At 32.0% G+C, this 23,202-nt stretch overlaps 1 protein-coding gene across 9 annotated transcripts in view; it reads left to right on the forward strand.

The window, feature by feature from the left end:
• The window catches only part of LOC124539905 (C-terminal-binding protein), an 86,923-nt gene that overhangs the window by 37,291 nt on the left and 26,430 nt on the right, over positions 1–23,202 (forward strand). For 6 of the 9 annotated variants that reach the window (XM_047117269.1, XM_047117268.1, XM_047117276.1 and 3 more), the window contains one exon: positions 22,132–22,346. The gene's annotated coding sequence lies outside the window, so the exon portion shown is untranslated. Of the gene's footprint in view, positions 1–21,732; positions 21,884–21,905; positions 21,998–22,131; positions 22,347–23,202 lie in introns of those variants that run through there. The other 3 variants (XM_047117273.1, XM_047117275.1, XM_047117274.1) reach the window with 3 other exon arrangements.

The raw sequence follows: 23,202 nt of genomic DNA on the forward strand, positions 1-23,202 counted from the left end.
CATCTCTTTATACTTGGTAGTAGCTTTGTGGAATTCCGTCCGTGTAAATAGCTTATTATGTATTCTACCGCCAAGTAGTAATACTCATTAGTTTTGTGTTTCGGATTGAAGGGTTAGAGTAAGGTTAGGAATGAGTCAATTGTAATTATAGGATTAACAAAATAAAAAGTATACATCTTAGCTCCAATAGTAGCTACTAGATTTATACTAAAATTCTTAGTGCCAATATAAATTATATTATATGGGAAAGTACATACTTTTTATTTATTTTACATAAATTATAACTTGTAATTTGTTAAAAGAAAAGTACTCGACAAATCATAAAATTCAACAAAGAAATAAACGACGAGGCACGCGTTCAAATTAATGCTCGTTGTTCCGCAGAGCCTTTATGCTAATTCAAGTGCACGTAGTGCCTATAAATCTGCGGCTAAGCGGCTACGTTGCTTCGCACTTAGCCAGCTAGGCTAAGGTCAAATTCGGATAGTTATATAATAGGTTTAATTACTATATAACATCTTATCATACTCACTCAATATACTAATATATATTTAATTAAAAACCCGCTAATAATAATATATTCATAGTTTAAATATATTTTAAGTACCTAATTTTAATGTAATTTTAAATTGACAGGCTTTTGATGACTTTACATACAAAATTGATTTTATAAACTCCAATCAAATTAAGTCGAACGATTCTGAATAATGATAGCGTTTTAAAATGTAAGTAAATATGGTTATAGAGTTTAAATGTACATTAATTAAGTATCCACGGGTTTTTCAAGTAAGAGATACCCCCGATAAATATTCAAGTCACGTTAGCACCGGAATGGTGGTCGGAACGCTTTCAGGTGTCCTCTAAATTTCGGGGCGGGCAATAAAACGTTTAAATTGGTTTTATATTGTAAAAATATACGGTTAACGAGGAATTTTGGACTCGTTGCTTATATAATTTCATAATATTTTATATTTCAAAGGTTTATTTTGTTTGATGTTTAAATCTTAAGACTTTCGACGTTTTCATCAATACGATTCACGGGCATTCATTGTTAAATAATATAAGTGTATCCAGAATTGTTCATCATTATCATTACATAGTATAAAATAAAGTCGCTTACCGCTGTCTCTACCTTTGTATGCTTAGATCTTGAAAATTAGGCAACTGATTTCTATGCGGGCTTTATTTAATAATAATACTTGGACAATATAGTAAAGCAACAAGAACAACTCTGTAGTATATTTAGTATCAACATTAAACCCGTGCGAAGCCGGGGCGCGTCGCTTGCTAAAATAATATTGCAAACGCTTCTGTTTCGGTTAACGGATAAAATTATTTATCATTGTAGGCTGAAGTATTAAGTGCTAGATGGATGTGAATCAGGTAAAAGGATGTGTTTTAATAAAATATTAAAATAACGCTTTTCTGATCGCACATTCGAAACTTCATAGCATTAACCTTTGCAACGTACATTCAGCTGAAAGTTGAAGTCTTGAGTGTCCGCATGCGAGTTTGAATATATAAAGGTTTTATAAACCCCGAGCCGAGTGGCTTGGGAATTCTAACTACGTATTCGCTGTGACAGCTGCTGCAAAAGATGCAGAATTTTCACGTAAGCCTGTAAATTCATAACTGTTTGTCTCGTTAAGCGATGTTGTTTTTTTACTTTTAAATACATTGCGTTGTCTCTACAACGGTTTTTTCGAACAAGTCAACAGAAAGAAACAGTCTACTCTTCAGGTTTTTTTTTGCTATTAAAGTTTTATGATGTTTATATTGTACCCAATAAATACATGAAGAAAGTTTATCGCTATAGAAATTTCTAGTTTATGACAGTTATTGATAATATTTGAAGATTTAATGTTTTATTTTATACAAGAGGTGCTTGTGTTTCATACAATATGAGTAGTCGCTTACAGTTTACCAGAATGGTTGACTTTTATGGTTACTGCTTTACGCCTTCGGATCATAACGTCAAGTTTTATAGCCTACCACCCTACCTCAATAAACGGGCTATCTAACGCAAAATGATTTCTTTTAAATGGTAATGGTATTCTTCGCAATCCTAGCGAACACCCAAGGCACTTTAAAAAAAAAAACTAGGGGGAGAATAGTATTACCCATTTAAAACAGCTATTTAAATTCAACACCTACAGAAGTACATTACATATTATAGAATTCGATTTCGACATCCCTATATTTCCGACCCCCGTTGGCCCGTGACCCGTTTCCCATAAGACTCGGTAACAATACGCCGATATAGCCGCTCTCCGTACGCTGGCATTGAGAATGTGCAGTATTCAATTACCGAAGAAAAAAATCGTTATAACTACTTTCAATCTTGAGCCTCATTGACACGACTTCGAGCGACTACTTATCGCTTAAAGACGATATCTCCTCAACGTATTAAGTATTATGAAATTATTTTTATTAATTTAAATATTTGATTTTAAAAGCGAAGTTTTACAATTAAATTTTCAGTTCAATGTCAGATTTGTTTTAATATTAACGAATTAATTGGTTTTCGTTTATTGCAATTAATTTAATTACCAATTATCGAATAATTTTAATTTAATTACTAATTACTTTTTGCAGGTTTTTTTTTTAATTTCATACATATAAGAATTTGTTGAACAATAACCAAGACACAAAGCGATCCAATCGCTCTATTACTACAATAGCTTGACTATTCAATAGTGTGAAAACGTCGTTAGGATTACTTGTGTGCGTGATAATCGCGAACTATACATAGATAGAGCTAAGTTTTTCCACGTGTGCGTGACCCGAGCGGACTTTGAACCTTTCCTTCGCAACAACAATGCGAGATGTGTGAATGCGATGAATGGCTAAGACGAATGTTACTGAACGCGTATAGACAGCGCTTAATTAGCGCTTTAAAATCGCGCATACGTTGTGTGTATCATCTGACATGTGTATTGCGTTCAAAGCCAATGATCGAAATAGATATATAAAAAAAGATCGTTCGCTTCTGTAAACAAAAAAACCATTGTTTATTTTAAACAAATGTTCTCTTGAGAAATTACCGAAATAGATTTCATACTACTTTAAAGACTATAGAAATAAATACTATTGCTTTAAACAATAACTTACAAACCTTTAAGTTTCCCACTGCTGGGTTAATGCCTCCACTCCCTTTGAGAAGAAGGTTTGGAGCCTATTCCAACACGCTGTTCCGGGTTGGTGGAATAAACATGTGGCAGAATTTCTTCACCGCCGAGCACGAGATGAATTTGAAACACAAATTAAGCACATTAATTTTCATTTGTGCTTGCCTGGGTTTGAACCCGCGATCATGGGTTAAGATCTTAACTATGTATATATTTTATATAAAGTAGTCGTAATATCATTCGTACTCCTTCAGCAATAGTACATCTACAGATCAAATTATTCAGTAAACGTACCGCGTAAGTAAGTTATTTTACGTCGTGTTAAGTCTCGTGTCTCGTCGAACGGTAATAAAATTTGTTCCATCATCACATATAATGCTGTGTCATGTTAAATTCACCGTTGAACCAACAGTTAGTACCGATATGTGTGTGTATTTTTTGTTTAAAAGCTTCATCGTTAATTTCTATTGGCCAATGACAATTCTTTATTTGCAAGTTTAATTAACGAACGAAATATTTAGTTAAAATTTGTAATGCGATGGTTTATAAGTGATATTAAGAAACTCTTTGAACTAACTGTATACTGTACTATAACAGATGATATGATATTACAGATGATAGGTTTTGAGCATTTTTTTTTAATTTGAACTTATCTACACTATAGCTTATATTAATATACTGAGCCATTGAACGTTGATTTGCATTCACAAACTCTGATATATATGATTATTAATAAATCTTCTAATATGATTATTTTTTTGTAACCTAATGGAGTATTTTTTAGTTATAATTGTACGTATCTGTTTATGGCTTTAAATTTCGTTGTAGTATGTTAATAACTATGCAAGCATTTCCTATTCTGTGATGAGTGAAATGTAATTTATGAAGTGTTGAGCGATACAACGTCGTTTATGCAAATAAAAGTAATAATCAATATCAAAGACAAGCTCTTCCGGCTTAGCTGGATCGCTTAACCGAACAATCGAGCCGTCGAGTAAGCGATACTGTAGTCCCATACTCAGCTGACAAGGCTGATCGAGTGTATGATATAATTTAAAGATTTGTAAAACATTAGTAAAATAAAAAAAATCACTGACAAGGTTCAAATATTAATTGATTTGATAAATAATAGTATGTAATTAATACCTTACATAAAATACAAACAGTAAAGCGATAGCACAAACATTTTTCAAAGCGCAATTTTAATGTTAAAAATACATTCGACTCAGCTATTACCCCGCATTGGCAAGTTTCACTTCCACGAACCGGTTAGATTCCTTTATCACTGCAAGGGGGCATGGGGACCACAACTCGTTTTACGTTCACCCGCTCGTCGCTAGCTGACTAAGCTATTAGGGTGTCGAATGATCTCGCGACGAAATGGCTTATTGACAAAAATGTCCAGAGCTGTAGATTACTCTTTAATCCCTTTTTGTAACGTTTGCGCACATAAATGTCCATTATTAATTAGTTACTGTATATGAAACAAATTAAATATGTTTTTTAAGCATCGAGTTGAGTAAGTTTAGGGAAACAAAAACTTACGTATTCTCTCGTTGCAAATTTCATTCGCACATTCCGAAAGAATAAAATATGTGTGCGAAAAGAACTAAGTCGAAGTGTGAACAAGCGTGAGAAGTGTTCAACTCACGACAAATGGCACCAGCGTTAAGTCTTTTGTCGCGTGACGTTTTGTCGTTACACAGTAAAGCTACAATATTTTTTTGTTATTTTTATAGTCCAGCACCAAATAAACCGACGAACGAGCTACCATAAGTTGGCGTCATATTGACTATAAATGCCTCATTCTAAACCACGACAGCGACAGGTCTCTTAAGTGTTTAGAAAATTGTATCGTCACTTTTGAAAGTGCCTGTAATTAATGACTATGACTTTATCTTTAATATCATTATTTCTAAATTACACGTAGAATTCACATTCCGGACCGGTGTTGTAAAATGCTTCGGAAGTCTTACAAATCAATATTATTAATTTGCGTTTAAATAAAGTAAAAGTTTATGCAATGGTATTATATCTACCCAATTCTAATTTCGAAAAAAAAAACCATGATTCAAAATTAAATAATTTGAAATGAACTCGAAATGGTGTGACCATGTTTCAACAAAATTTTAAAGTTAAAGTTTTAAATTTCAAGATAGTAGCCAGAGCTTTGTTGAGATGGGTTTGTCTTTCCAATTCGTTCATTGTTCGGAAGCGTCTTTGTGGAAACGCTGACAGCGTAGTTTTGTTGGCGTCGTTTCGCGTGCCACCATGAATAAAAGTTTGACTTCGATACTGAATTGTTGAGTAGCGCTTTCCTCTCAATGTATTCGAAAGTGTTTTATTACAATCGTCGAAAATTATTTATTGTCATTACACTTTTGCGTAACTTATATACTTTATAATTAGCTTTGCTCGTTTCAAATTAAAAAATAAACTACATTTCAACGACTAATTAGTTATTGAAAGGCAGATGTTAGTTTACGCTTAATACCTATATGTTTCAATATATTATGTTTTATTTACAATACTTAAAATTTTACATTAAATACTTTGGCTTGAATATAATTTTAAAAAAAATAAAAATATATTTTACGTAAAGTTTCTACGGTCGTTGGTTTTTATGTTTTACACATAACGCTTTTTAACCGACTTCAAAAAAAGGAGGAGGTTCTCAATTCGTCGGGGCCTTTTTTTTTTTTTATTTTTTATGTATGTTACCGAATTACTCGAAGATGGCTGGGCCGATTTTGACAATTCTTTTTTTGTTTGAAAGGGCATGTCTTACAGGTGGTCCCATTGTCAGGAGATCAGGATCTGATGATGGGATCCTGGAGAAATCGAGGGAACTCCTCAAATTTTATAGGCACACCTATAGTGATTTCGGTTTTATTCAAAGTGCCTTGGTCATATGCTCACGAAAAGTGACATTTTATGAAGTGGAACTGATGATGAAGACCACAACTAGTAATCAGAACCTATTAGTAAGTAACTATTTTACGGGGTTAGTTCTATTTCTTTAAGATAGTCGTCAAGCAATTGATGTTAGTAAACATGCCTATGATGAAGTCTAGCTGATGGTGGACTACCAGGAGAACTCCTCAATGATTAACGGCATTAAAGTGAATGACAAACACTACCAATTGTAATTATAAGTAACAAAACAACACTGAAAAGCAGTAAATAAAATTTTATAAATAAAAAAAAACCGCCTTCAAAAATGAACTAAAAAGAAAAAAATAATCAGTTACATCCATATCCAATTTACGATTTTTTAATCACCTTTTGAAGGCGGTGCCAACAAAGTAAATAAATTCCTATATTGAAATCATTTAATTTGTATCGATAGTAAGGTTTGTCTAATGGTGTCATCTATACAATAAATAGATTTAGTTTTTGTATGTATGTATTATGTACCTATATGCATATATAGCAATGTTGGCACCGACTTTGAGAGGTGATTAAAAAATCGTAAATTGGATATGGATGTAACTGATTATTTTTTTCTTTTTAGTTCATTTTTGAAGGCGGTTTTTTTTTATTTATAAAATTTTTCTGATTCAATGATCGGAGCTTAGTAAATGACAAAGGCCATACATTCATACAGTTTCAACGTCCGATTTTGATGATTTGATGATTGATTTTGATATATAAAATACTTAATGTAATAGTTGCTACAAGATTATTTTCTTTAATTATTATCGGTATGCAATCTGTCTTGGCTGTATGTCAAAGATATTCTTAGATAATTTCTGTCGATATGTCACAACATCGTCGATTGTTTGGGTTTAAAATAAGATATGAATGAAAGTACTTACTTTATGGAAGTACTATTTCGTAATGAACGCTTGTAAGTTGCTACTTAGTTAAAAATTAAATTTTAGAATTGACTAATAGTATATTTTCGGTTGTAATTTTATAGTTCAAAATAAGGACTAAAGCGAATTCTCGTGTTCCTTCCTCGTATAGTTTTGAAATGAAATTGTCAAATATAATCGTAATCGTTCTCGTCTCAGTCCGTACAAGCGCTAGCTCGCGTCGCGGCCGGTCCGGTCGGCGCGGGTGAACGACCCGAGCGCGTCCCCGCGATCGAACGCCGCCTCTCCGCCCTGCCCCACTTGCGCGACAGACATTTTACCGTACTTTCTGTTTTCTGTGCTACTACTATCAACTAACCAGCAGTTTTATTTTATTCGGACATCGTCCTTCAGCAAACCGAAAGAGGGCCTTCCTGAATAATATATTCCACATTCGAAACTTTAGTTTTATGTATGAAAATTGCGTTTTGAAGTTTTAAGTTTTATTCCGGTTACATCAGATTCGAATAGTTTTCATTTTAAGTGGGTAAAAGTTTTAGGTTAGCGTTTTTTTTTTAAATACATTGTTCGTCTATTTAATGTCTAAGAATTATTAAAACATATATATTTTTGCGTATCTTAACTTGTATAATTGAATTTTGTTTCATCATTTTATAGGTCTTTAGTATACTACTATTCCACGATAAAAGTATAAAAAAATGTTTTTTTTTTTTTTTTTTTTTAAATACGTAAGCCATGGTAACCCTTTGAGAGCTATACACACCCCGCAGTAGGTATATGTTGAATTATGACTTCTATTGCAATGTCGAAAGGATGCAACGTGTGTGTAACTATACGTTTCCGTTCTTCTAACAAGTACACGGTCGACATTTTTTTTTAAGCTGCACTCGACAACGCGACGGTCGGTTCCTATCTCGTTTTTAGGTTAAGTTTTTAATCCTTTAAAAATGCATAAATATGTATATTTTTCGGTTTGCACTAAATTTATTATTTTTTTGCAATTAAAACATGTTCACATATACATACTTATAGTGTGAATTAATGAAGTACTAGTTTGTGATTTTGAGTTTGTTTTAGTTTCTCTGTTATTTCATAAATTTTAATAATGATTACACATACTGTATAGATTATATTGATGAACTTTTATAATAAAATACGTTTAAGAAATGTACTTTGATCGTTCTTATTTCATTCATACATTGTTAATTTAACAGTGTGCGTTCGTATTTGGATTCTGATAGATTAAATAAGAATATTCATTTAAATAATAAATTGTTACTTATGATGTTTTTTATTTTTATTGTACCGGCCATTTGATCACTATTAAGTCACTTATAATAATGTAAGTAGAAATGGAAAATAAAAAGTATCTTTTAAATAGTCAAATTCATAAAGTGATACATTTTATGGGATGTTCTAAAGTATTGTCCGACTACTCTAAGAGCTGTATATGTCACGTACAATTAGTTACATTCTCATTGTTCGAGTGACAATAGCAGCAGAACTAATAAACAGTTTGAATCGAGTTTAGTTTGATACAAGTTGTGTTATTGGTACTGTTACTAAAATTTCCAGTGCATACGAGTAGGGGCTTCTGTCGAACTCCAACTAGTTAGAAGCTCCGAACTTGCAACTAATCCGTCAAAAACATGCTAGCAACTACACCTATCTTCAGTTTTAACTAACTTAAGTTTGAAATTTCCCTCGTTACAACACTCCGCCGCTTCCTATGTGAAAGTAATCGCCTTTCATATACTTTACTTTGACTTTGTACTTAGTCTTGTTTTCTTGTTTGAAACAACTTTGTATGTATTATATACATACAAGTTTTGGCTTTGGCTTTATCGTAGACATTAGTGAATTTAACTTTAAACGCTATTCAAATGTAGTATTTTGTGTTGATAACAGTTTTCAATTTACGTGCTTATGCTTTATTTAATCGAAGTGAAATCGACGTATGTTAAACATGTAAGATTGATGGCGTATAGTTGCTATGGAATTTCCCGCCGATTCGTTTTGGTAAAATTTACCTGTAATCCAAAATTGTTTAAGCTTTATATCGAATTTAATATAACAAAACATCGATTAAAAGTGCTTGTTAAGGCAGTACTCAAGAAAAGTAAATTTTTATTTTCTTCAATGTATGCAGTAATCAAAGTACTACAATACTACTACCACTGTATACATTATGAGTTAGTTTATATAAAATTTTATGAATATTAATACATATTCAACAAACGATTCATATTTATTGCACATATATTTGAGATAAGTACCCCGTATAATGGTAAACCTCTAACATTCAACCGATTGAATAATTGTATAGGCACCAACATTGTTAACGAATGTTACGCAATGATGTAATTAACTTATTATAGAAACTACCTATAATTAACGTTAATTTCTAAATTCATGGAAATGATTGCATAATTATCATTAGCGCAAAGTGATTGCTTCTGTTAACTGTATTAGTATAGCGTATACACGGATAATATATATGTTAATTTAATCAAACGTATAGCTTAATAAATTTAATATTCATATTAATATAATTAATTATAACATATGCACGGGTTATTTAAATGTATCGAAAGAATTTAAATTAACCTTAAAATTGAAAATGCACCTTTAGAATAATTTATCATAAATTATAATATTTTTTGTAAGTTATAGTGTATACCTACATAAAATAAAATATGGTTTCCTTTTTACAAGTCTTAGTTTAAATGTAAAGAATAAAGACTAAAATTTTAAAAATGTTTAAAATGTTATACTATTGTGTCGAAAATAAGATTAATGATTAATTAATTACGTATTTCATGATATTTGCTAATAACTCAGCTGTATTAAGCACTACTAATAGTTTTCGATTAATATAATTCTTATTAATTATAGTATAACTCTTTAATTTACTTATTCATATGTACTTTAGTTTTACTTTAGAAGTTCTGACGTCATCATTTACTTCGAATTTAATAACGACATTTTTTCCATCCATATCATAGATAATGTGGGTGATGTCGACCAATGATATGACGTCAATTCGCTGTCTAAAGTTGTTTATTTGACTTTTGTCCTCTTGCGGTTGGAATAGACTCTAGAATTTTTATGAATTTTTAAATTGCTCTAAAGTTTTATTTAAATTGACCGCTATTGACGTATCCGTATATGGTCGTGAATGTATAGTAAATATAGTCGACAAAAAAGTCTTGATCTCTGAGTATCTATTTCTATACTTTGACGTCACATGTGACAGACGTTAGACTAACGCGATATTTCATCCATAAAAACCTATTTTGTTATGCGATTTGTGAAATATTAATATTATATCTTAGTTGCTATTTAGTATTGTTATTTTTAAACGAATGCACGTAAATTTCGTCACAGGAATCGTTATTAAATAGAGCATTAGAGATAAGGTCCGTTTCGAAATACGTCTGGTAATGATAATAATTTATTGACCAATTCGCTTTATCCTTTAAGTGTAACGGTTAATTATATATTGAATTATTTATCTACACTAATAAAATTACATTATTAACATATAAAATGAAACATTTAAATTGGATATCATAAAAATTATTAATTTTAAATTCGCATATCTGTAGTAGAACAGTGTGGTGGTTAAGTTTGAAACTTTCTCCACGAGGAGGGAGAATGTCATTTCCCAGCATTATGACATTTATGGAGTGATGAGTATGTAGGTATTGTTTTTTGAATTGATGAAAAAACTTGTTTACATTTCATTAATTATAAACTGATTATTTTACGCAGATACACAAACTATTACCTAATTTGAGAGTACTAAAATATTGCATTCCCCTTATGAAAATGTTTAAAATTAAAGTATTGTAGCCGTATGAGATAAGTTTAGTTCCGAAATTGTTTATGCGTCTTATACATACATCAATCAGGTACAATGAAAGAGGGAATTAAACTAGCTGATACGTAAATGACAATGTATTCGAAGTTAGCGAGCTAGCGGACGAGTTTTCGACCAATATTCTTAGGTAAGTATAAGTAACAAACAGGCAGGAGTCAGCGGGGACGTGAAACTTGGTAGCAAAAGATTTAATGGAAGTTAGTCCCCCGTCTTTGTCTAAGTTCGGGCGCTCGTCTGGTCGCGCCGCTACGTTCATAACTTCACGGAATTTAGGGCTGGTAATGACGATATTATTTTGATAATTCTTTAAACAAATATATTGAAATTATTTTATCGCTTTATAATCCAAATGCGACCTTGTATATGTACTTTGAATTCATACTTCATAACAACTAACTATTCCATTATATAGACGATATTAGTATTGATTGAAATGTGTTGTAAGTATTTATAGAAGTACAGATGTTTAATATAGCAAGGTCACTATTAAAATATATGCTTGAGATATTCATAAAGATGAAAAGAATCAACGACACAGACGCGTCGTCTCGACCTGAATGTGACAATTTGAATCAATTTAACAGTCATTAAATTTACATTTTGCCGGTCCTTGCGGTGCCGTCGACAGCCCTACAGGAATATGTATATATAGAGGTTAGATTGTAGGAAAGTTTTATTGCTCGTGAATTTCATTATAACTTTCGAAGCCTCTCTCCTCTTTAACGTCTTTAAACGTGGATTGTTGTCTAATTTGTACAAATTATGTTTGAATCGCTGTAGATGCTCAAATAATATTGGTTGATCTTTTGTATATAAGTCTGTTTACTTGATTCCGTCTGTTATAAATGAGCAGACTTTATCTTCCCCAAAATACAAATAATTATTAGTAACTACAAAATTAATTGAACTTTACAATAACTTATACGCAAATGTCTAAAATGTTGGTGGAAGATAAGGAGGTCTCCTAAAGAAAAGATTTATAGTTTACACCACCGGGCCGTGATCGGCAGCGTCTTGAACAAATTTTATAAAAAACAAAATTAAATGTCTATAGTTGAAAATAGAAGTATGCGAATAAACTTCTAGGCAGTTAAATATAGTTTCCATTCTACAAGAGTCGTATCAAATTGAATGGAAATAAAATAAGTTATTTCTTAAAGGCAGTTTCTCATGTTTATGTAACCTTGCTGCAATTTATTGACCCCGTAACATAAATTGAATCGATAGCGACCGTGAATATTTATTGGACACGTAATTGGTTTTATTGATTGTACTAACGTGATTAAACTTAAGGCCCTTGCGTTCATTGCGAGATGACATTTGAAGTTATAACCAAGAACGACTAAATCAGTTCTAATTACGTATCGAAAGAGAATTATGTTTTGATTACAATCCTAATGTGCCGCGCGGCTGCACTTGTATTTTTTTTCTCCTCGTATTAAGTTTGTACTTGATTAAAAATAACATAACAGTTCGACAATTTCTAAACTCTGACAAAACTTAAAAGTCTCAACAAAACAAATTCTGTACGAAATTTATTCACCGACGATAATGTAAGTAATAATATAATTTGGTTGTGATTGCTACTTGTCTTTCATTACGATTCGTTACCAATGTGTTACATGATATTATGAATTCAATATAACAGTTCATATAACCTTTAACGTCGTATTATAAATAAAATAATTAATTCACTTCAAAGTAACTGATGGCCGATTAAATTAAAGATTTACGTCTAATTGCCGCAGTAATCCCGATAGGACGTATCTGCGGCAATCGATCGAAGGATTGTCCGTCCGTCAAGATAATCTGAGCAACTGTAAATTAATGCATTTGTCTTTGTGTCTCCTGTCTATATCATACACCTATACATCGGTACATACATACGTATATAATATATAAAGCATTTCAGGGGACTGTTTCAAATAAACTTTCTTTCCTCTGTACATATTTTTAATAGGTCGACTGAATCTGATTATAAATGACCAACATTACCTATATACATCGCCAAATCACCGCAAAACTTTGTAGTTTTAAGTTTGTGATGCTAAAAATGATTCCGCTGTGCCTGTAATAACACTGACTTATCCTTAAAACCGAAACACAACAATATTAAGTATTGTTGTTTAGCGGTAGAATACATGATGTGAGAGTGTTGTCGGTTTGTACAAAACTCTACAACGCAATCAAATATATTCCAGAAGAAATATTATTTGATCGGCATTGCATGGCAAAAGTTATAAAATTATTTTTAATTCCAGTAATTAGGTATAATCATGATATTACCTCGTCGCGAATTTACTGTATTTAAAGATTTTAATCTTATAGTTTACCTTGCCACTTTTAATAATATCCTGCATATTTAATTTCGCTATAATTAATTAATCATAGTAATTAATATTTTTATGAAGATTATATTAATTTGACATTTGAAAATATATAACGTTTTTATGCGTCTGATAACGTACTTGTTTTAAAATATAACGACTCATAATGTATAATTATAAACGAATTCATTACTATTCAAACGTATAAGTATTACTGAATGAGGAAAAATAAAATAATCTTTGTAAATAAAATGAATTGCTTACTTATTGTAAAAAGTATGTTTCTTTTATGTTTGTCCTTCAATTATTCTGGAACGGCTAGACGAATTTTAATGCAATTTGGTATAGTAGTCAACTCTAGTAAAAATCAACTTTTAATATTTTTCATTGTTAAGTCAAATGGGCCCTGTGCCTATTGAGTAGCTGATATAGTAAAATCTTACCTTACTTTTCGTTTATGCTTGTAACCTGTCCGGTTACAAAACTTTTATTCGATTGGATTGAAATATTGAAGTGTTTTTGTACTCTCATATATGTGTCCGGTATAGTAATATCAATCTACGTATAATGAGTGGCGCTCATACGTAAGAATCGTATCGAATAAAATATTTCATATGGTTTGCAAAGTATTACATGCGACGATTTTAAACTAAATTGAATACATAGATAATCTAAATAATTGCTAGCTAAATATGGTTAGTAAATGTGCCACCGTCGTATCCCTTTACCTATAACGGTATTTCAACGAAATGTATTAAATTTTCAACATATTCGAAGCGGAGGATATTGCAAGGGTAAATAACCAAGTGGCCTTTAGAAAACGATCGGGTTAGAATTACTTGCGGTCGGATTGCGACGGTCTTTTGTGTCGGTGAAAGGCAAGAGATAGGGATTGGATAAATGCCCTTTATTTTAAAACGTTTAAAATTGAAAATTATTGAATTAAACATTCGCGTTATACGAAATGAAACAGACAGTTGAAACTGTTTCGATTAAATAAACAGATAGTATTTTTTACCTTTTAACAGTGAAACATCTTTGAAAGGGACTTTACTTAATTTGTAGTTATTTAAGTCAGTTGTACATATATATTTATATTACTCAAACCTTACTTAGGTTTGAGTTAAGATAACTGATGAGTGTCTAAACACTCATCAGTTATTAGTTATCGCTAGTTTATTTTAAAAGTCTAAACTTTTAAAATAAACTAGCGACCCGCCTTGGCTTCGCACAGTTAAAATATAATTAGTAAATTTACGACAAAAGATGTTTTTATTTGCGACATTTCTAAAATTATCAGTGTTTCTTTACTAAATTGTACCATGTATTATATAAAAACCGCATCACAATCCGTTGCGTAATTTTAAAGACCTAAGCGTACATACTGACAGGCGGTAAGTGACTTTGTTTTGTACTATGTAGTGATATATAGGTACATATCTTCAATTACAATGTTTTCTTACGTATTAATCACCTTATAATACAACCGTACCGACGTTTTAATTAATAAAAACGTTAAAAGGATGCCACGTAGCTCAACACGAGACAATAACTGATCCGCAAGTCCGCAACTAGCTTGTATAACAGCGAGCGCCCTTGGGAGACCGCAATCGATAGTTCATAGACCCCGGTTACTAGTTATTGGGTTTCGAAACCGTGTACCGTAAGACCCGTAGCGATAAGAATATGTCCGTTTAGCTGATAATACTAATTACGAACTAATATTGACGTCGCTTTGATTTGCGATTCGGTTATTTATGTTATGTTTTACTTTGAATTCGAATGTAAATTATTTTGTTGAAACAAATTTTATACTTCTTAGAAGCAATAATTTAGTTTTTAGTGCTCTTATCGAAACTTGTTTTTTTTTTTGTGTTAAAAGGTTCACTTATTTCAAGTTTAAATTTAAATTTAGCATGAAATGAATAGCCGAATAGAACTAACGGTATCTGGACTGCTTGGCGTTGTATAAGTCGTAGGTTCAATCCTATAGATACATTGAGATATTGTCGTCCTCATAACAAGTTTTATTGGAAAGAAAAATAGGAATATTCTTTGAAAACTAGTATGGAATCTTTTGTTTTATAATAATTAAATTTTCTTTGATTATAATTGAAGTCTTCATGTTAACGATAGTACTTTGTATTATTTTACAGCGATAAGAAATGAAAATAATTTAATGACATGAAATAATCAAGTTTTTAATGACATGAATTTCTGATATATATTTTATATAATATTTACCTATATTTTCTATTTTCAGTGATTAAGTAATTATAACAACTCATTACTCGCTAATTCTTTGACGTAAGCTAAATTTTCGTGCAAAAAAGAAGCGTCAATCTCTTCAAAGAGATTCCGCCTTCGTTTGAAAATACTTATCTCTCATCGTTCCGATAATATCATAACTCTTTCCTCGCGGTATAAGAGCTGCTTCACACCAGGTCCGGCCGACGTGACGCTATGTCGGATGTGGGAAACTATCCGCCGATATGTTGATGGGTTATACAGCCACAACTGAACAAACTGTCGTACCGGTCTAATATGAAGCCGCTCTAAGAGATGACTCGCTATTAATACGATAACTGCGCGACCGTCATTATCATCGGCATTTATCTTTTAATTGAAGCGTTATCTGAAGTTTCATTACGAGTTACAACGGTGGATGTAACGTTAATGGAATATACAATCTGTTTTAATACGAGAGGGAAGTTAAAACGTTTCCTACGTTTATAAGTAAAATATTAGACTGAACGCGACACGTTGAGGATAATAAAGCTTGAAGTAGGTGGATAAACTTGGTAACGGTTGTAATATTTTCACACACACGCACACACACAAGAGTTTTCGCGTATTATTCATGTCGTGCTACTTCTACATTGGTGTTGGTAACATATTAACTGACCTACCAGTAATAGTATTGCCTGGGTACATTTTGATTTGGGAACAGATTAACGGATAATTGTATCTTAGGTTATCTTAGGTCCATATAGCAATGCTCATACAATATAAAAATCTTCAATACTTTTATAGGTAATAATAGGTAGATATATAAACGTAAAGAATGGTACAAAGTACTTGGTTTGTTCGTTTCGGTTTACGCCTGTGTCAGTGAACTTTTGCAGGACTAATTTGCTCGTACTTGGCTAGCTCCTTAAACTATAAAATCGATGTTGGTTATTTGCAATATGTTATTATATTTATATGAGTTTAAAAATGTGACTTGACTTTTCCGGTTCGACGATTCTCACATAATAGAATCGATTAGGTGGTTTATTCAGACACTTTGATTATGAAAGTCACAAAAACTGAGACTGTATTTGCGTCATGTTTGACGTCACATTTCATGCGTATTTATATATTTTAACAATAAGGTTTTTATAACATCGCTATAAATAATGTTTTGTATGTCTATTCATATTGAAGCAATTAGAATAATGTGAACACAAACGCTGAATGATTATGCGTTATGATTTATTTCGATTTATCTATATTCATTATAATTCGTGCGTAATAACATAACGTACTGACATAATCGTCCATCTACTAACAAAGCCTACGGCTTCACCCGCGTAAAATTTATGAAACTTTACCCATAGCACACAAACAGTCACCCTCATTGTAGTCCCCTTGAGGGGTGAATTAAAAAAGTAGTTTATGTTCTTCCTTGGGATTCAAACTCCACCATACGAAATTTCATCTAAATAGGTTCCGCGATTTAACACACAAAGAGGTAACACACAAAGCTACTTTCGTATGTATAATATCTATACTAATAATATAAATGTGAAAGTAACTCTCTCTGTCTGTATGTCTAACGCTTTTTTAACTACCAAACCAATGAACCGAATTTGATGAAAGCAAAATCGAACTCTAAAGAGGGACATAGACTACTTTTTTGCCTATCATATGACAAACAACCTCCTAAAACGCGAACGAACCGTCGGGTGGCCATTAGTATATTATAAATGATTTTAATAAGGTATTATTGTGAGTGTAGCTGTTTTTTCAATAATTAAATATGGTACCTAAATCTTTCCAGTCGCGTACCGTTATGACAAATAGTTGTCTACTGACATTTGTAATATTGCTTCATAACCTTCGGGTAACTAAGATTCTCGTCACTGTATTCGATCAATGGCTCCCTCAATTAAAAGTTGCTCGAGGCCGCTCGAGTCGCGTTTATTACGTTGTGCTCGCCAGTTACCTGTTACCTGTCCTTTTTTTAAGGAAATTCATGCACTTATACCGCTCCTTCACTCTAGTTCGTTGCACAATTAGTTTGTACTCTCATTGACAAAACAGTTTGTGTATAATCGTTTCTTTTTAAATTAATATAGTTTGATTTTTAGTAATATGTACGTCAGTGATTCATTCCTGTAACAATTTAGCGTGATTTTCCTTTAGAAGCTATCACGTCTACGAACTCTCCGTCTTTAAAGTATTCTTCAAAACCGGTGTGTTTCGGCGTACTTGAAAGTTGCAGGTTCATTTCGTCTGCACGGACAGTTGGGAGAGGAGTAGTACTTCCGGAGTTGGGACTGTTTTCATAGTCGAATCTAAAGTTAGTTTGTTTTGCTAATGTATAATAAATAGTTTATTCTGTTATATCTATCTACCTTTGAAAAGTTAACTGAGTTTTAATATATTTATGTTTACTTTACTGTTTTCTTCATCTAATTCGTAGTGGTAATAAATAAAAACAAATACCGATAATTACATTAAAATATGTTCACCGTATAAGTAGACAAGAAATCACTTGATGCAAGTAAGTCAGAGCATTATTTGAACGACAATTTATCGTCATTTATACCGAATCACCTTTTGGTCGTAACTTACATAAACATACAGGTTTTCATGCAAGTTTCTCGTCTGCTGCATTTCGAGGGGCGTAAAATATGATTTCTCTTAGTTCTAGTGAAATTGACTGGTAAACAGTTAATGTTAGACAACGTTAGAGTATACTGATAGTGATGACAATTGAACCGTTGTTAAAAGAAATACATTTCATGAAACTTCCATAATCAGTACATAAAGTTGAAATAAAATTACGGATCTTAGGTATGACAGTGGAATACCGTAAGTCGTAACAATATTTTTTATGAAACACTCCCGTCGGCGTATGCGATCAATGGCCCTCGCAATTAAAAGTTCCTCGAGTCGGTCCCGCCGCTACATAGTTCCGAGTTTGCCTGTCGGTCGCTTTTTGCGGAAATTTATACACTCACCTCGCTTTTTCTACCTTTGTTGTAGTTTGTGTTTTAGTAAAAGTTTGCTTTGGCCGACATGTTTAGTTTTTATCATTTGATGTAGCAGTTTTTATAATATCAATACTTTTTTTTATATACTATATTTACTTATTCAAAATTAATACACATTAGACTTAATTGATTTATAATATCGACGCATTACCACTATGACGATGAAGATAGTGATCTTCCGAAACTTTTAGTATGATAGCATAGTTATCGTGAAGGAATGTGGAATTAAACCTTACATTTTATACGAGTATACAGATAGATATATTGATATGTTGACAGACATACAGTTACATAATTAATTACGAATAAAAATAAACATCCAACATGTATTAATACATACATACATACATACATATGAGTGAAAGATGACTGAGCTAACGTAATCACGAACACGAGGGACGTAACATCTCAAGTCTTGTACATCGCGTTAGCAATGCAGCTCGTTGGAAATGTTAATTTATTATTTTACATATAAATCGCGTCAGCGTTGCTGCTGCGGATATATACTAAATCGTATACTCTCAGACGGTCTAATTTTAATGGATCGAGATATCGACTTATGTTTTAAATACTTTATATTGATTTTCTTTTTTTCAAAATCGTGAACAAAAATTACTGAAACCTTAAACCTCATTCAAAACGCACTGCATCTTTTGGAATAAGTTTTCATTTTTTTAACAGTAGACATTACGTAAGGAAACGTCTTGAATTAATTAGTATAAATTTGATTCTGTTTTAATCCTTGGTACTATATTGTTTTACTACAATGACAGTAGTAGTTCGAATTATAAATAAATAATTAAGTGAAACGTGACAGTTTTTGCACGTACACGATAAAAATACGATCAAAGTTCGCACACAACACAAGATTGCGACATAACCAGTATTGTATTAAACGAAACCAATACACGAATAAATACATATGACAACGACATTGATTTTAATCAGATGCGGACCGAATTGAACGTTTGATTTATACATTAGCGAGAATTTATTGGACAAGGTGTGTTGCTAGGACTTGAATTAGAAACACCGCTAATAATATTGGGCGTACTCTAAATCATATCGTCTAAATACATATTCGTTATGTAACATTATGTTAATAATACACTGGCTTCTGAAGTGTTTGTGACATATTTAAATATATATGTACATGCATAACTGAAATAATTTGGGACTTCAATTAGAGTTTTCAAGCATTACGAAGATCATGTTTCGTTTTTAGAATAAAAAAAAATAAAAAAAAAAGTAGCGAAAGAAATTTGACAGGTTTACATCTGTTACCCCGGTCGAATGATCAAATAATCTTCAGGGTAGTAACAGTTTTATAGTAATCGTAAACAATTTAAATTAAAAATATAAAAATTTATGTACTTCACAAAATATACTAGTCTAATTATCATAATAATACGTCAATAATAAAATTATTTAATAAGCAAAAAATAAAAATCAGTAATGACATTATTTAGATTATTGTAAATACACTGAATGCCAATAGAAATTATCATTAGGTGCAGTGAGTTAGTGTGCGTATATGTACACCTCTTATTAACCTAGTTTTGGTTTAGTTGCATATTTAGTCTGTTTCATAATTTGAATTATATACAGGGTTGTCCATTTTTTGCATCCAATAACATAATGTTAAGGAATAATATAAATACCATAATAAATGTAAATCAAACTTTTCAAAAATAAAATTAATTTAACTTTGGTAGAATATTTAGACTGTTTACATACTAATTTTTTTTTTTGTATTTTGTTTATCACATTAAAACGATGTCTTTAAATAATTTGCATAATACTTAAAAAGGGGCTGGTCTTATCATTTAAAGATAAATATGTACCATTAATTTATTAATTACATATTTGTGTAAAATTAATTAGTCAATCTTTAAAGAGAATCTGGCAGCCCTAGCAATACCTAATATAATAATAATTTAATGTGAAGTTTGCTTATGTAATGTTAATTCTAAATTCTAATGTATCAATACGTGCACTAACTAAAGCGTTCGTTTATCAAAATTAACAAACAACATTGTAGCTACGAACGCAGTAATTACATTGTTATCTCTGCTTGCAAAATTAAACAATACGAATCGATTTGAATATTCATCATTGTATAAACTAGTATGTTGTGTAGCGTACATAGAACAATAGAATTCGCAAGAATATGTACTAGAAGTCGTTATTTACTATAGAGAGAAAATATACAGTTTCGAAATTATAAGAAATTACATAAATACTTATAAAATCGTACATCTCGACTCTGGAGGGCTATAACTTGGAATATAGATTTATTTTATCACGTATTACCTATGAGTTGGAAATTTTATTTTCAAATGCAATGTAATATCATCATCCTCCTGCCCTTGTACCAATTTACTTGGGGTCAGCGCAGCCTTTTTCTTCCATACTTATCTGACGTCATCTCACAAGTAACATTCTATCCAGCCATATCGTCTCTCACACAATCCATCCATCGTTAAATTGCATTTTGTTTTCAAATGAAATGTACTCATTGAAATTTTGAACATGAGGTAGATTTTACTTTTTTTGATTAATTTGAGTTCTATTTGACGATGACGTCTGGGAAACAATAGACCGGCGAACAACGTAACGATGAAGAGCGGGAATGAAATCCCAGATTACGTCCATAAACTTGTTGCAGTGAGCACTGCGCCATTCGTTGGAATCATAACATATCACGTGGTATATACAACAGTCTACGCCGCATCGATTTCCATACTATTCGAGTACATGTCTATTATCCTGTATTCCGCGACGGAAACAATGCAGGTAACATCTGAATCATAAAGTTTACATTGTTACTCCGTACCTGTTTTATGGACCGTAAAATATTACGCCAGTCTCCGTGTAACGCTATAAAAATAATCTTTTCGAGTGCCGTTACCGTGCGCCGTGCAATATGTGGGTCGGTGTTACGGCTCGTGTTTAATGTCAAACTTCATTTATTTCCCTTTTTAATATGATTTTTCAATTATTAAAAGCCGCTACGAGAATTAGTGTTTTTATTTAAGTTATGTGTAGATACGATTTTTATAAATTTAGATTTTTCATGTGTATGGAAACCATTGATAGTGTATCTAGTTGCAGTCTTGCTGCAGTGTAAATACTTTAATCACGTGACGAATAAACTTTGAATTGAATAAAATCTCATGTAGAGATAATATTACATTTCACACGAGTAATAAAAAGTGTTACATATGCAAAGACTGGATTAGCCTGACGATATTATCTCGTAGGTGACGTAAACGGCGCAAATAGTCTGTTACCATGACAGTTTGCGAAAAGCATTTCAGTTGTTATCACGTATTTTACAATTTTCGCTTTATAAAGCTATAAAACGTGTTTACAACACGATTATTATTCAGTGAAGCCGCGTGCAAGCGATATCTGCACTCGCTGCTGCGGTGTCATCGTTGTGTTTACAATTTACACTGTAAATGTAACAAGCTCGTAAAACATGTTGCATAGTAATCAAAACGTTAAATAGCCACTCCTCAAGTAAAGACCACCCGAGAGTTTCCGGTTTTAATAAACGTATTCATAAATAGGCGCTGTACGATATCGATGAAATCATTCTTATTTCGCTGACATTTTATTTGACTCGCAGTGTTGAAGCGTTCCAAATACCTGTCTACTTATTTTAAATCTGTTGACGGCTTCATATAACCTAAATTTTTCTTGTTCTAGGTGACAAGTGTGCACAGTCAGCGTGCAGGTGTGTGACGGCGCTGCCGTTTGTGCGTGTCAGTGCTGTGTTTGTGTACGCGTGTGTACAGTGATAGTGACGGTGGTGTGTGTGTGCGTACGCGCGTCCGAAGTGGCGCCGACGCGAGCGTCAACTCAATGCCGGTGCGCCGATGGATCGGTGATCGCAGCCTGACTACGTCACAAGAGCAGCGCTGGTGAGTCGAATACACCCTAACCATTTAAAAATACGGTTTCTTTTGCAATAATATTACTCACGGAGAGCTGTCTTTCCGTGTACTTGACCTTCGAAAGTATTTATGGTAAGGTTACTGGAAAGTACACCCTTGAACTTTTACTGTACAGTATATTGACTGATTAGGTTGAGTTCATGTATATGTTTCGTAATATGTTCGGAATAATGATATGAGAATTTCATACATTATAGGTTCTGAAAAATAATTAAAATATAGTAATATACACTAAATATAAAATATAAAAATTAGAAAGTATTATGATGTTGTTAGCGACAGGTGCGTATCTGTTTGATTAAAATATAAATGAATAATAATAATATTAAATTATTTATATTTACGTCAATGAAAACACAGAACAGATTGAAGTTACGAAAATGAATAACGTTTTTATTTAATATCCATTATTCATACAAACTATTTATATTTTGCAAATTGCAAACATTACTATAGAATAATTTCAAAGAAGTATGTAGTGTATTATGTAATCTTTTAGTTTGTATGTTACTTATCATAAGCTTAAATCAACAATTTTAAATTCGAGAACTTGCTTACCGAATGTTTCTTCCGAATTAAATTCAGAATAAAGGTGACCTACTTTTATGAGATTGATATTCTTGGAGATCTTTACATTTCATTCACGTCTTTTCACGGTGATTCTTAACATTTATATTCTATGATACGTACGCTTTATACATTATAATACTAGCTGCCCGTCCCAACTTCGTACGAGTGAAATAAGATTTTATTTAGTAATTCCTGTAATTCAAGAGCAACTTATCAAACTTGGTCTGGTCCAAAAACGCCCATCGGTATAAAC

Source organism: Vanessa cardui, chromosome 23 (genome assembly GCF_905220365.1).
Source record: "Vanessa cardui chromosome 23, ilVanCard2.1, whole genome shotgun sequence".
In the NCBI taxonomy this organism is placed as follows: Eukaryota; Metazoa; Arthropoda; class Insecta; order Lepidoptera; family Nymphalidae; genus Vanessa; species Vanessa cardui.